This window comes from Sinohyriopsis cumingii, chromosome 9 (genome assembly GCF_028554795.1).
Source record: "Sinohyriopsis cumingii isolate HCF-2022 chromosome 9, ASM2855479v2, whole genome shotgun sequence".
NCBI classification, from domain to species: domain Eukaryota; kingdom Metazoa; phylum Mollusca; class Bivalvia; order Unionida; family Unionidae; genus Sinohyriopsis; species Sinohyriopsis cumingii.
The window spans coordinates 57320699-57335000 of NC_142969.1; the positions used below are offsets into that span (position 1 = coordinate 57320699).

At 34.5% G+C, this 14302-nt stretch overlaps 1 protein-coding gene across 4 annotated transcripts in view; it reads left to right on the forward strand.

Moving 5' to 3' along the window:
- Positions 1–14302, forward strand: part of LOC149791874 (serine/threonine-protein kinase DCLK3-like) — a 427773-nt gene that overhangs the window by 286878 nt on the left and 126593 nt on the right. For 3 of the 4 annotated variants that reach the window (XM_089970376.1, XM_089970377.1, XM_089970378.1), the window contains exon 1: positions 7471–7561. The exons of the other annotated variant lie outside the window; for it this stretch is intronic. The gene's annotated coding sequence lies outside the window, so the exon portion shown is untranslated. Of the gene's footprint in view, positions 1–7470; positions 7562–14302 lie in introns of those variants that run through there. 4 annotated transcript variants of the gene reach the window in all.

Genomic DNA, 14302 nt, shown 5'->3' on the forward strand with positions numbered 1-14302 from the left:
CGCGTTAGTTAGTTTTAATTGTGATGACGATCTCTCATTTGGGCTTTTTTCTTTACACTGGAAAGTGTCTGTTGTGCCAGTTTGGAGTTATATGCTAATTTTTATTCAGATTGTTTGGATTCTAAATGATTAATTCTTTTTCTTGGAAATATTTGAGTGCTCATACAGAATTCATGGACAAAGACATTTCTTTAAATTTTATTCGGTAATTCAAACACCGGAATATTATTGTCAGTGGTTCACAAAGAACTGTATGCACATCAGCTCTATACTGACTACAGTAATACGTCATCGCCTTCCATTTCGGATTTGCCGTCGGGACTCGAACTTAAATTCATTAGAACATTTCAGTACTAGGACTTCTAAAATTTAATTGGTGGATTATTCTGGGAATATTTTTTGATTTGATTTTTAAAATCGTAAGTTCTTATTCCCCCCCCCCCCATTTTTACAGTTTTTTTTCCAGGGAAAAATATTATTTTTCAATTTTCATTGCTTGTTGTTTTCACTCTTTCTTTATGTACTGTTTATTAGAGCCTAAACACGTAACATAAGAATTGCAAATGAAAGTAATCGCTTACTTTTGAGGATCAAGATTTCATGGTGTGCATTTTTGTCTCACAGAAATAGAAAACACAATGAGAATGAAGCTCCATAATTACAGATACATATTGGGCAAACAACATAATTTATTAGGCTGTCAATTTCAAAGAAAATCTCTCTCTCTCTCTCTCTCTCTCTCTCTCTCTCTCTCTCTCTCTCTGCGTTCGTATTTCTTCATGACTAGCGTTTTTTTTTCCAGCCCCACATCTCTCTCTCTCTCTCTCTCTCTCTCTCTCTCTCTCTCTCTCTCTCTCTCTCTCTCTCGTAATTCAAGAATCCTCTTTCGCCATGACATATCTTGTTGCTAATTAATACTCTGATAGAACATTATTTCTGATAAAATGTTGGGTGTGGTCTTAATTCAATTACTACAGGAATAATTTAAAATCTGATCTCAAAACTATAATTAAAACCGTTTGTTACATATTATTTACAGATTTATGAAATGTGTATCTAAGGTTTAAGATCACGTAACACTCGCTAAAATCATGCATGCTACAATTAGTTTCACTAGCATCATCTTTGGCATGTCATTTTGAAAGTCTCTCACCAACATGCAACTACCGTGTATACTAGCATATATATTCACACATCTGCGAAAATGGTATAGCCTAGACCGGACAGATCAGGGTCAACGCTGTTTATTTAGAACGAACAGCATAGACCATGACATGCATGCGCATTATACAACGAAAGACTGACAAAGTTCCCCGGTGGATTGCAGGCTCTGCACCATGCTGATGATGGTACTGTTAAATGGATTTGAATGCACTACACACAATGAATAATAAATAAATAAATAACGGAAGACTTTGGTCTGTTATTTTTATAAATAAATTAGTAATCACGGTTGGTTTACGAGTAATAATTGAGGTGGTGTTTTGAGTTTGTTGAAATTTATTCAAGAGGGAACGGTTTTCCAGTAGACTCGTCGTTCGGTAATGCTACAAAAAGGCAGGCTAGATTAAATGAAATATACTGACTTTCAGGTGAATTTTGAGTTCCTGTAGGTTATGAATTTAATAGCTTATTAACTAGGAGCAGCAAGTGTACTTTTATTGATTTATTTTAATCAAAATTGTTTTGATATGAATCGTGTTTCTTTAAAGTATGTACTTTTTCGTTTCTCTGTGATTATTAATTCTGGCATTTATATTTCTCTTTTCCACCAGAGACCAACTAGGATTTTACAAACTCCATATCCTCTTCAAGTGCTTTGTGGTCTGAACGAGTGCTGTCCCAACTTTACCCCCATCCCCATCTCTCTCTCTCTCTCTCTCTCTCTCTCTCTCTCTCTCTCTCTCTCTCTCCAGCAGTTCCTCCGTTGCACTTTGAGGGTTTCGTCTTCTAAACAACAAGTAATAAAGCATATACTTTAGCTAAGCGGAATTATTTGTCGTATTTTAAAATAAGTTGTGTTCTCTAAGGGCCCAATTCACAAATAAAATCTTACACACAGGCCAGTGCATGCCAATGTCAGACCGTTGCTTTCTTGTGTGACCTGTTGGCTGACCTTTGTCAGAGAATGAATTTCATCAGATGACAGGGTTCTCCATCCAGTATTCAACAGTATCAACTTTCTTAGTTATAATGACACTTGTAAGTTTTAATAATATGATGGTGTAGGCGGCCCAGACACGTTTGTGTATAGCGGAATGTTGTCCAGACCCATTGTCCATCAAATATTTGTTTTATCTCTTGCGATAGTCCCACTCCTTTTGTAGTAGAGTTTTAAAATGGCTGCACATCAGGCTACATTTTTTGTACCTATGTGAGTATTTTTTTGGGGAATGCATCATCATTAGGTAATGAATTTTCCATTCAGACATTTTTCACATATGGAAATAAATATGAAATGTGTGCTTACCGATTTGACTCATTCTGGTACAACTGTTGTATTAAGTCAAAGTCAAAACGCACATAACCAGATGTCACCAGAACCCCACCCCCACAGTGCCATCCAAAATCTCACGGCACTATGTTCTATATTTGTTGAAAGAATCGTTATTGTCAAACTTTAGAAACCATTTTTCAAAACTGTATGTGAAAAAACGAGTTTTAGAAAAGTCAAGGTCCACGTTGTTTTATCGCATACGAATACAGTATACTGCTTACATGTGAAAAACTGAGGGGAGGTGGTGGCGGTAGGGACGAAGCTGGTGCCCCCTCCTCCCCCCCCCCCCAAAAAAAAAAAAAACAATTGAGCTCGAAACAACCTGAGCATTTTCTAAAGTAAATTTTCTGCACAGAATTACACTTAGATGGTTACAATTATGTCCTGGAAATGCTTAAACTGCACGAGCTTCGACCCCTTGAGTTCCAATCCACTGCCTTTTTCTTGCTTATTGAGGCACCCCACTCAACCTCAACCATATTCCTGAATACGCCCATGGTTTGCGTCTATGAATAAACAAAAGTAATGTTTTTATTTCAGTTTTTAACTATATTAAAATCTGCTTTTATTGTACAATGTACATATACATTGAGTCAATCTGAGTTATCTATTTTATTTCCTCCACTGTAATAGCATTGTAAGCGAGCTGACTGTTGACTGTACAAACTAGTTACATCTCTGATGTTTTGAATTTCTTTTCTCCATTTCCTCTATCAGTTTATCTCTGTTACATTTTTGTACAATTATACAGCTGAGTGTATCTCAAATATAGACTGTGACATCTAGTTGTGTTGTTTAATGTCAATTATTACCAGATGTCAAGTTAATGTTCTTAGAAAATCGCGTCGAAAACAGCGTGTTCCACATGATTACGTGCATCTTCAAAATCTGTTAATGCATGTTTTCATTCACGTGGTGCAAACCCAACCCACCCCCACAAATTTTGATTAACTTTGTTATCATTCTTTGTGGCTACAATTTGTGCATGATAAAAATAATCCAGGAAATGCATAATTGATATTGTAATTTAAGTACCATCCATGTAACAAATTTGACATAATTTCAAATATCCCCACGATTTAATAAATATTTATGTGATTTTCATTACTTCTAAGTTTGATAAAATCTCTTATACTTATTTGCACTCTTTCACAACGTAGCTTTGGAGATGAAGTCGTAGTCAATTTCATAATTGTGAATTTTTACTTCATAATTTTGAATGTTATCTCTTTTCATGTTTTCTGTGATGTAATTTATTATCCTGCTAAGATATTGTCGAAATTATAGTTGCCCTACCAAATTTATTATGTGTAGTTTTCTTATTTACCTGTATTGTCGTGGGTTCTTTTTTTTCTCTTGTGTAATTTCGCACATCAGGCATGTCTTAATTCCTTCATGCCCTAAGTAAGGACCGGAAGATTAGTGCATTTTCTTCAAAACTATGAGGATTAGCTGCTCCAGCCTTCTTAATCCGAAGAAACATTTACTAACCCACAAACCCCACATAGAAGGTAAGTTGTATTCGACGGCAATCATTTATCAACCAGACGATACAGTGTAGACGATACCAGCTGACACTGACCTCGAAATCAACTCTCAAAATGAGCATACTTTGAAGATGTTGCACAATATGTCGCTTTAACTGGCTAAAAACATCCTGGAGAAAAGAAAGTTAATCTTGTGATTTTGACTGTGTCGAGACAATCAGCCTGCATCCATTTTGTTAGATAATCTTTTGCATGATGCGGGGAAACGTAATAGATTGAAGACTTTTTATGGCCTTGTTTACAAATTAATTGAAGACACCAAAGTGGGTTAGTCATATCAGATTTTTGTTTTCTTCAAAGATAAACAATAGCAGCCTTCAATATTCCTGTTTCAATCTTCTTGTTTTTTTAAAAAAAGCAGCAATTGACTCATTAGTCTTTAAAGTTTACAAGTGCCATTCCATCGTTAATTGAGAGCAAGGAACAATTATGAATCATAGAGTTTTAAACGCGTGCCATTTTTGTGGACAACTGTTTTTTAAAAAAAGTATGTCTATTTTTTTCAGGGTAAATCAGGAACTATACTTTAATGTGGTAAATCTATCTGTAATTAATACTGAGGAAGGAATTATGATGTGCAGACTTCGTATACTTTTTGGTCTGTGGATTGTCAGATTGTTTATCCTTGTCATGTTTACCCCGACCCAGAGTAGCCCAGTTTGAAACATGTATAATCAAGGTAATTCTGACGGGTCATTGTTTGATATCGAACACTGCCGAAGGCTAGCACTAATCAGTTACGTAAGATTGTTGTGGCCAGAATCGAAAAACCGGACATCGGAGTTGCGAGGCGCCCGATAGCCAGTTATCACCTAGGTGTCGAAATGTTCCCAGATCAAAAGAAATTGCATGAAGAAGTGGGAGTGTCCTAACTTCTTTCCCCTGCAAACAGACAGACAGGTTGAACTGGCCGCTAAGACGATTGGACAGGGGCACAGCGCCACCCAGTCAGAATCGAGATGGGGGGAGACCTTGATTTGGGTAGAATGATATCCCTGCGTTTTCCGGCAAAAGTTAGTTCGCTGAGAGAAATTACCCAGAGAAGAGGTTAGCGTAACTCCGAATAGCCATTCGTTATTGGCGAGAAAATCTTAGAGCGGGGTCTAAGTAGAAAGCTTCAAAAGGTCAGTAGATATTTGTTCGGTCTTTGGGGAATGCGACTGCATTTTAATTGTAGGTCGTATGTATACTTTATTAGTACTAGAATCGTAGTACGAAGAATTACTTTGTTTTGTTAATATGTTTGCATATTTTGAAGAAATGAGTTGATATTTGTAAAGAATTATATAGCTTGCCAGCCGTCGTAAGAGTTAATATTGTAATTTCCTATGTGGGTATTTTATAGTAGACTAACACATATGTTCATATGATTATAGATTTTGCCATTGTTGAATATTTGTAATGTACAGACATGCGTCTGATTTTGTCAGATTGTAGTACGATGAGATTAAATATATATGTGTATATACTGACGTGACGCAATGTATTGATGTCTGTATAACAATTCGCTGATACTGTGTTATTACGCCATTGTTTACCCTGCAAGAAGTGTGTGGGAATTTCGATGTGTATGCATGCGTGGCCGAAACAGCGACAGCTGTCTGATGGTTAATTGTCGTTATAGTGTGAGGTGAGGTTCGATAAAACATTTGTTAACGCCTTGTGGTTTTTCACAGGAAGCTTTGAGGGACAGACCAGTTAAAGTTTGGTCCCGTTGTCTCGGATAGAGAGACGGAGGAAAGGAAGGAAGGAGAAGAGGTGAAGTTGAAGTCTAGGAGCGAATTGGAGGAGGAGATAATAGAGAGGGAAAGGAGAAGAAAGGAGAAGTTGAAGTCTGGAGTGAAGCTGGAGGAGATAGTAGAGAGGGAACACAGACAAAGAAGGAGTTAGAGGAACGGAAAGAAGGAAGAATCAGCGGGAAGAAATAGATGAGTAGATGCAAGGACAGGGGGAAAATCGAACTCACACTGTAAATCACGGGATGAATTAGGCTGTCACTTGGTCGAGGGAAAGACGAGTGATTGGAAGTTATCGTTTTTAAATTATCACATTTATTAAATTGTTATTGATTGAATTTCATCTTCGTGTTCTCTATAATTTAACCGTCGGCATTGCTGACTGGGGGCTCAGAGCTGTAAATCTACACCATCACTAATTTAACTTTCTAACCTAACGAGCCAGGGTGGAACTTTCAATTTAATTTAATTAAATTATATTGGGAGAACCCCACCCCAATACGTGAGAACGTCACAATCCTAAATGACCTTTATTTAATGCAACTGATGAAAATAAAAAATTTGACTTATCTTAGTATTATTGCAATTTTTATATATATTCATTATGACTTGGTACTCTTGTTTCACGTACTAATGTATATCATCACAACATCACAATAGTAAGAACAACAACAGCGCTTATTATTATTATTATTATTACCATCTTTGTTGTGTAATACTGTGGGGGTACACCTTTTTCTTAAAATAAAAATGAATTTAAAAAAATCAATTGGAATGTTTTTCTTTATAAGTTTTCTTTACAGTTAGATGGTTAAAATTATTTTAAATTATGACATGAAAACACTTATGAATGCAGAAGCTTCGAGGGACGTCTCCCCTGGGCCACGTTTAGGATTCTGTCCCAAAAACCTCTCGCCTACCTCTTTATTGAGTTACCGCTCCTGTGGCCTAGTGGTTAGAGCGTCCGCCTCAAATGCGGGAGGTCGTGGGTTCGATCCCCGGCCGAGTCATACCAAAAAAATGGTACTAACATTAAAAGGTCAGTGTTAGGACAGGTCGGCCTGGTGTTAGGATAATGTGACTGGGTGGGACATCATGATATACATGTATGGGCATGATGCCCCAGTGCCTGACATCACTATAACATGCCACATTGCAGACATCGTAGTGATATGACTGAAAAAAATTGTTAAAGCTACATTAAAAATCCAAATCACATCACAAACCACACACACTTTATTAAGTCTCCCACCCTGATCTTTGACGACCCGTCACTGCCTTGTGCACTTTTCAAGAAGGATATGGTTGAATATGGTTGACGTAGGTGCCCGTAGAACGACGATTTGACGTATTGTTATTTATTTACTACTTATGTACGACTTTTCTTCGAGTGAAATGTCAAAAAGAAGCATGTACAGTTGTGAATAACTGGGTATCAAATTACCGTCTTTGAACATGACCTCTGCATAAATCCGTTACAAAAGTAAATAGACTTCCTGCTATATTTATTATCATTCTTGATTAAAAATCATCAGCTAGCAGATTTCGTACACAAAATTAATGATCTCGTAAATTTAATAAAGCAAATACAAAAATCAATACTTCAATCATTTAATCCACACCTAGGCTTTGTAACAATCAAACGCAGATTTTTGGCCATAAGCCAGGTTAGTTAATTTCCCCCAGAGGAGGCCCCTTCAACGGAACAACCATGATGGCGGATTGCAACACAACATTCATTCGGTGAAAACTATGATATCGCTAAAAATGGGATTTAACAGGTTTGTTTAGCAGAAATATTATCCATAATAATTTATAAAGTCACAAGGCTTTACAGAGGCAGTAAATTTATAAAAACGAATAATGGTAATGTGATTACACGACGTTGTTGATGGTTACTTAGGAGTTCGTTGGGGTAGGTAACGGTAAACGGGCACCTGTCTTATACTGTGTATAGCCCTGGGGACCGATCCGGATCTTTTAAATGCCTAAATGAAACCTAGAATTTACGAGATTTAAAATGTCTTTGTAACGATCACAGCATTGCTTGAGGAATTTAAATAGCTCTATCTGTAAACCTACCTACTACCTACCTTTATATTTGCTCTAATAGGCAAATATCACAAGCTGCATGTACCTACCTATTTGTATATCAACCTATCCGTCTGTCTTACAAAACAAGGCATCAGGTGGCTCAAAAACAGTCTAGAAATTGGGTCCTATAATGTATTTAATACTGGAGGAAGGCAAAATTACTGATCTTGGATGCGTTTCTTATGTCTCTTTACTTTTTTATTTTATTTTGTACTTGTTACTCAAGTGTTGATGATGTGTTTGTACTGTACAGTGCTCTGTATAGTTTTTGACCCCAAAAATTCAGAATAATGGACTAAACTACATTGTTCTTAAAATACCTTCATTAAAATTGCACAAAAGTACTTGAGGGATAATGTGAAAGTGTAATAAAAGGCCTGGAATATTAGCTTCAAACGTATTTTGCAATTAAAGAGGTGATAACATCAGAGCCAATATTCGTTCTTCCAAAAGAGATCCTAGATATATTTACTACATTTGCTGTTATAGGCATGGCAGTCATCTTCATATGACAGGAATATTTCAGGACCCATTGAAATTCGACTCCATTCCTGAAGCCAGAAACTTCATTTTTCACAGTTTTCATGTCAAAATTTCTGATCAGAACTTGTTAAAAATTTGTGACCTTTACAGTACTGACTTTGGGTGAGAAATATTATAATGATTATAGTAAGGGATATAAGAGTGAAATTAGGCTGTTGACTTATTTAAAAGTTGTAGGATTATTTCTTTGTAATTCATTTGTAAATGAATTAATGCTGTGTAAAAAATAAATAAAAATGTCACGATTTGACATTTTTACATGCAAAAATTGCCATTTGCATTAACCTCTGGCTCTCTTTCAAAAATGGTAGAAAAATCTTTGTATGAAAATAATTTTCTATGTGACCAGGTGATATTTATACCATTATTAATAGATAGTAGCATAATACACACTCTGACTGTCAGAGACTGTACATGAATATTATCTTAATGAATGTTTGGATATGTCAGCTGATGGTGTTTTGTGTATCATGATTGGGAATGGTGAGCAACACAGTTCTTTGACATTCTTTGTGTGACCCTTTACAAAAAAATCTCTTAAATTGTTTGTCACTAGAATAGACTTGCCAATATTTTTTGTTATTTATCTGTAAAACAATACATAGATCAGGTTGATATTCTATTTAAAGTTATCAACACTTTCAAATGTCTTTTCACTCTGATAATCTCCTTTGTTCTAAACAATCATTGTGAAAGTGAGTGGTTACCTTATATGTTTTATATTGTGTTACCTAAAATTTGAAGGAACATGGAACCAAGCTACCTCCTACTATGTAAAATAACACTACAAGCATCTTTATTGAGATGAAGTATTGTAAAATGATTCACTTATGTAAGCAAACATAATTTATATTGGATAAATGAAAAGTAACCTTTAATGCAATTAACATTGCATATGGATATACGGTCATAACCTGTGGTATGGTAAATATATTAAATTACATGTTCTTAATGAACTTTTCATGACTAATGAGTCAAATTAAATTTTCAGATTGGGGTGAGGAGGTGTCACTTAAAATAGAAAAATATAGAAATGAAGGCACACACCTGTAGCTTTGATACACAGTGAAAGACTGAATATTTAGTGTGATGAAAAAGAAAGTTTTTGGAAATAAAAACTAAATTATATGCACAGGTGCTCAATTATTTAGTTTATCATAATTTAATTTTTTTTTAAACAACATTTTCGTATTGTAAAGTAAACTAAATTAAGGTGCTTTCCACCTCTTAAGTTATAAAACGTATAATTTTAGAGTTTGCCAGATTTATTTCTCATTATAGATTATCCTTAATTATCCTAATCCATCAGGAGACATGGAATTTATCTGGGTAATTAGTTGTCTGAAAGACCCCAAAATTATCCAGATTGTTTGAAAAGACATGGGCATAGATATGATGTCACTTGTTATCAAAGTGTAACATAGCACTGTAAACTGTGGTTGTTTTTTGATGACTTCCTTGTCACATCTGGTTCTTAGTCAGTGATGAAAATGAAAAGTACTCATTCATTATTTATCACAGTAGCACTTTTTTTGGAAGGAAATTGATAACGTCAGCATCAAGTATATTAGACTATAATAGATCGTGAGTGGTTTATGACCATCTGTAATATAAGCTTTTTTGGCTTTCAGTTTTAGATGTGATCACAATAATTATGTGATTAAAAAATTTAACTCACTATCGTACAAATTTCGTTGTGTATTTGATAAGATTAGTCTTTGATCTCCAGCCTGTTCAGATTTGATGAATTTATAAATGTGAATTCAGGTATTATATGTACAGTTAGTGATAGGATAATTTTCCCTGTACTTTTCAAGGTAATGACCTGTATTTGGTATAGATATTCAGCTAACAGTAGCACAAAAATTGACACTACCTGTCATGTATGCCATATATTTTAACGTGATCTATAATTGCTTGGAACCTTTGCTATGTTAAAAATAGAAATGTTTTCAGAAGTGAAATACTCCGGTTTTTCAGTCATCCTTAAGATGTGTAATGGAGATTAATGGTGTCTGTATAACTAGCATTTTACAGTATTCCTTTTTAAAAAAGAATTTGATAAAACTGTTAGGTATTCTCGCATGTAAAATAACTATTAAATGTGTATTTGAAACTGATTAGATTTACCTGTAAAATAATTACTGAATGTATATTTGAAACTGATCAGATTTAACTGTAAAATAATTACTGAATGTGTATTTGAAACTGATCAAATTTACCTGTAAAATAATTACTGAATGTGTATTTGAAACTGATCAAATTTACCTGTAAAATAACAACTGAATGTGTATTTAAAACTTGTCAGATTTAGACAGAGAGAGGTTTAATGTTTGTGAGTGAAATTTTTCGTATGAAATTTATTGAGATCACATCAGTTTTCCACAACAAAAAGCATACATGGCTAATATATGATGGGTCTTAAATCCTAAAGATTAACCAAAGTCTCCTATACCTTTAATTGACTTTATTAATTTTTTTTGTAGGACTGTTACTGTGATTATTAAGAAATTTGTATTATTCAGTAACAAACAATTGCAACCAGTTTATTCAATATAGCATTATGATTTTCAGTATAGCGTTATGATTCTCAGTATATAGCATTATGATTTTCAATATAGCATTATGATTTTACATCAACAGTTAGAAGAAATCACTCATGTTAATTTGATTAGGAAGCAAATCTGCTGATGTATCATAGTTTGATTGATTTCAATCTGATGTCATTCTAATCATTTCATGTCACATAATTGGCTACTAAGGTAGGAATGAAATTCTCATTTCAGTTCAGAGTGTAGAATTGGCTACTGTTAGGGTAGGATGAACTCTGATTTTGGTTCTAGATGTTGAAGATTTTTAATTAGGAATGAATTTGCTATTTCAGTTCAGGATGTAGAATTTGTTTGGTTGGAAGGAAATCCTGATTTCAGTTATGGATGTGAAATTGGCTTCTTTGGTAGGAATGACATCCTAATTTTATTTCAGAATGTAGAATGGGATACTTAGGAAGAATTAATATGCTGATTTCAGTTAAGGCACAGAATTAACTACATAGATAGGAATAAGGTCCTGATTTAAGTTCAGAATATAGATTTGACCTCTTAGGAGTGAAATATTGAATTCAGTTCTAAATATTGAATTGGATACTTAGGTAGGAGTGAAATCCTGATTTCAGTTCTGAATAATGAATTGGATACTTAGGAGTGAAATCCTGAATTCAGTTCTGAATATTGAATTGGATACTAGGAGTGAAATCCAGTGAATTCAGTTCAGAATATTGAATTGGATACTTAGGTAGGAGTGAAATCCTGATTTCAGTTCTGAATATTGAATTGGATACTTAGGTAGAAGTGAAATCCTGAATTCAGTTCAGAATATTGAATTGGATACTTAAGTAGGAGTGAAATCCTGTATTCAGTTCAGAATATCAAATTGGATACTTAGGTATGAAATCCTGAATTCATTTTTCAATATTGAATTGGATACTTAGGTAGGAGTGAAATCCTGAATTCATTTTTCAATATTGAATTGGATACTTAGGAGTGAGATCCTGATTTCAGTTGAAACCCTGGTATTACCTGTCAGACTTGGTAAAAAAAAAAAGTATTTAATTGACTTCTGATTGCACAAACCGTACTTAAGTGAAAATTTGTATTTAAGTCTGCAATACAGCAATCTGTTTAGATGGAAAAGAAAGTGGGGCTTAAATTTGACAAGTTAACTATCTTGATCTCAAAGAAAACTTTCACTCATCTTGATGAAGCTTTGGATGAGATGGTTTGACTGTGAATCCATGGTTTTATATCTATTTGAGCATCAACAAATCCTGCATTTATGTAATTTTGTAAACTAAGCAATTTAACAAACATTTCATGTTAATATAAAACAAAGTGTTTACAGTGTTGTTATGGCTAAGTCGTGATTAGTAATGTTAAGATTTCATATAAAAATATGTTGAATTTTAAAGAAAATGAGGAGAAATTTAGCACTTTAATTTAATGTTTTACCAAAATATTCTGACCATGAAAGTTAGTGGGAGGACATTATAAAATGTAATTGATGGGGTGGGTTGGTGGAGTGGGTGAAGGAATGACAACTGCATATGGTAATGAAGAATTTACATTACTATCCTGGACCAGCCCTTTATATCATTTACCGTAGTTATGACCTAAATCCATGTGACTAATTATTTTAATACAAAATATTTTGACCATATGTTGGTCTGTATTTTTGAATTTCATTTTAGTACAAAAGTTTACTTCTAACTGAAATCCACAAAATTAGATATGATACTTTGGTTACTGTACTTACTACTCCGAATAAACTGCAAAGACAGTATATATTGTGAATCAGTTTCACTGAAATGTTGCATGGCATCAAGGAAGTCCCAGACAAGAAGATCCCCAAAGTTCCATGGTTGTGACTTTATTCAGATTAAGGCTATGACGGGTCAAAGATCCATGGTTGTGACTTTATTGAGATTAAGGCTTTGGAAGGTCAAAGTTCCATGGTTGTGACCTTATTCAGATTAAGGCTATGACGGGTCAAAGTTCCATGGTTGTGACTTTATTCAGATTAAGGCTATGACCTAAATCCATGTGACTAATTATTTTAATACAAAATATTTTGACCATATGTTGGTCTGTATTTTTGAATTTCATTTTAGTACAAAAGTTTACTTCTAACTGAAATCCACAAAATTAGATATGATACTTTGGTTACTGTACTTACTACTCCGAATAAACTGCAAAGAAAGTATATATTGTGAATCAGTTTCACTGAAATGTTGCATGGCATCAAGGAAGTCCCAGACAAGAAGATCCCCAAAGTTCCATGGTTGTGACTTTATTCAGATTAAGGCTATGACGGGTCAAAGATCCATGGTTGTGACTTTATTGAGATTAAGGCTTTGGAAGGTCAAAGTTCCATGGTTGTGACCTTATTCAGATTAAGGCTATGACGGGTCAAAGTTCCATGGTTGTGACTTTATTCAGATTAAGGCTATGACCTAAATCCATGTGACTAATTATTTTAATACAAAATATTTTGACCATATGTTGGTCTGTATTTTTGAATTTCATTTTAGTACAAAAGTTTACTTCTAACTGAAATCCACAAAATTAGATATGATACTTTGGTTACTGTACTTACTACTCCGAATAAACTGCAAAGAAAGTATATATTGTGAATCAGTTTCACTGAAATGTTGCATGGCATCAAGGAAGTCCCAGACAAGAAGATCCCCAAAGTTCCATGGTTGTGACTTTATTCAGATTAAGGCTATGATGGGTCAAAGATCCATGGTTGTGACTTTATTGAGATTAAGGCTTTGGAAGGTCAAAGTTCCATGGTTGTGACTTTATTCAGATTAAGGCTATGACGGGTCAAAGTTCCATGGTTGTGACTTTATTCAGATTAAGGCTATGGAGGGTCAAAGATCCAAGGTTGTGACTTTATTCAGATTAAGGCTATGGAGGGTCAAAGTTCCATGGTTATGAATTTATTCAGATTAAGGCTATGGAGGGTTAAAGTTTCATGGTTGTGACTTTATTTAGAGTAAGGCTATGGAGGGTTAAAGTTCCATGGTTGTGACTTTATTCAGATTAAGGCTATGGAGGGTCAAAGTTCCATGGTTGTGACTTTATTCAGATTAAGGCTATGGAGGGTTAAAGTTCCATGGTTGTGACTTTATTCAGATTAAGGCTATGGAATGTCAAAGTTCCATGGTTATGACTTTATTCAGATTAAGGCTATGGAGGGTCAAAGATCCATGGTTGTGACTTTATTCAGATTAAGGCTATGGAGGGTCAAAGATCCATGGTTATGACTTTATTCAGATTAAGGCTATGGAGGGTCAAAGATCCATGGTTGTGATTTTATTTAGA